General features: G+C 41.9%; 1 long non-coding RNA gene across 2 annotated transcripts in view; it reads left to right on the plus strand.

Moving 5' to 3' along the window:
- The window catches only part of LOC119306110, a 7,296-nt gene that overhangs the window by 2,822 nt on the left and 2,399 nt on the right, over positions 1-2,075 (plus strand). Inside the window, exons 3-4 of one of the 2 annotated variants that reach the window (XR_005148864.1) lie at positions 1,485-1,580; positions 1,667-1,719. This is a non-coding gene — a long non-coding RNA (uncharacterized LOC119306110). Of the gene's footprint in view, positions 1-1,484; positions 1,581-1,666; positions 1,720-2,075 lie in introns of those variants that run through there. The other variant, XR_005148865.1, reaches the window with a different exon arrangement.

The following is a 2,075-nucleotide window of genomic DNA, read 5'->3' on the forward strand; positions in this document are numbered from 1 at the left end:
GAAAAAAGAACAACCATTAATGGTTGCTAGATGTGAGAGAGGGTCTAGTTCCTGTTTTCTAAAATGAGTTATTTGCCAGATCTCCGTCCTACAGTGGAGTATGGCCTTTTCTGTGTTTTGTCCATTTTTCAACTTTGGCTAACCATTGCTTTGTAGTTGCCTCAAAATGATGCAGAACTTGCCATTTTTTTTTCATTTATATACTCAATAATATATTGTTTGCTACAAGGGGGGCCTCCATCTTTACTGAACATGATAGGCAACTGCACACATCTAGACGAGGCAATTTTGATACACACATATCAAGCAACTTAATACAATTGAAATCAAATACTAGTTTTTCCCACTGTTCTGATAGTTCAGAAAACATACACATCAAGGTTAGGCAACTCCACATAGCTATACTAGGCAATTGGTACTCACAAATCAAGCAACTTAAAGAAACTGAAGTCAATCAAATATTTAAAACGCAGAGAAAAGTCGGGTAAGTGACATCTTAGGCACACATTTTAGGGGGATAGGAAGGGGGATTGGGCGGCAGACAATTTGTGTATGTGGAAACACAAAACTCATAAATTTTTTTCCAAACAACAGGCAAGTCACGCATAAAACTCTAGCAAGTCCCCCATAGTTTTCTAGCAAGTCACATACAAGACCACGATAGCTTTCTTTGTTATGCAAACCATGGCAAACCCCTTTCTGTTTTCCTTTTTTTGTAGGACCCACCTAAAAAATCTCAAAGCTATCCAAGGAATGCCTAAGTAAGAAACCTCCACCAGCTACTCACATGTAATCTTCATACCCTTCCCCTGGAAATTAGTTGCTTACTATCTAGAGAGAAATCAATCGTGTGTGATTACTTATTGTACTAAACTTGCTTAAGAAAACCTAGGCACTTGCCTACAGTTTCTTTTCAGTGAGGACCGTAAAACTTAATAAGAGCCTAGTATACTAGTGATTGGCAGGAAATCAGTTGCTCACGACCAGCGTGCACGAGCACGAAGTTTCTTAATGGCAGAACTGGAGTTGCTTAAAACAACCCACCTAGATGTTTGCTGCTTTTCTTTTAAAATTTTACCACATACGTTGTACAAAGCAAACTAAATTCATAAGAGACAAATGAGTTGCTTACCCTTTTTCCACCTTTTTTTATTTTGCTTAAAAGTGCCCCAGTAGTTGCCCACATTTTTCCCCACATCTTTTTAGTTCTAGCATGCATGATCACACATGAGTTGCTCGCTCTTAACACGAATTTTTCTTAAAACAAAGCTTAGAAGTTGTTTCTTTTTTGTTCTGTTTTTCAATACACCTTTTTCTAGTCCCAAAGCAACCTAAAAACACAGCAGTCGGTACATGAAAAGAAAACGAAAAACAGACGTTGTGGTTCATGTCCTGCCAAGAGTTGCTTGCTGTCAATACCTGATTTGCTTATAAAATCCACTATAGTTGCTCACTTTCTGTTTTTGTTTTCTATTTTGCAACAGGAGCAGCACAACAACCATACTTGTTGCTCATGGATCTGGGAAAAACAAGGGAGAACACTGCGAGGAAGAAGGTGCAATCAGATATGAAAAAACAAGGTGAGAAAATCACACCTCCCATCTCTTCTTACTTTGTCTGTATATTGGTAGATTCTTCTTTCAGTTTTTAAGCTTCAGTGGGGCAGCCGTTGCAGGGTCCTTCCGATTTTTGGGGAGAAGAAGAAGGGCGTGGGGGTAGGTGAGGAGAGGGAAAGGGGGGCGTTGGGCGCAGGGGTACGTCAGGAAAGCTACACTGCCTATTTGATGACGGGCGTTGATCAAGCACGTGATGGGAGAGCTGAAGAAAAGCGTGCGAGCTGAAGGAAAGCATGGGACTGGGAGAAAAGCGTGGGCCTTCCTACTTTCCAAATCTGGATCAGGGGACCAAAACATGCCTAAAAAAGAGAGGCTGCCAGGAAGCGCTAGTGGGCAAACGTTTGCCCACTAGACGCGTCCATTATTTTTTGGTCAGCCGGGAGCAAGAAAGGGAAGGGGGAGGTGAGCGAACCTGCGCAGTGAATCCATGACAGCCACCCGCCAGCCGCGGCGAATCCC

Source organism: Triticum dicoccoides, chromosome 5B (genome assembly GCF_002162155.2).
Source record: "Triticum dicoccoides isolate Atlit2015 ecotype Zavitan chromosome 5B, WEW_v2.0, whole genome shotgun sequence".
In the NCBI taxonomy this organism is placed as follows: domain Eukaryota; kingdom Viridiplantae; phylum Streptophyta; class Magnoliopsida; order Poales; family Poaceae; genus Triticum; species Triticum dicoccoides.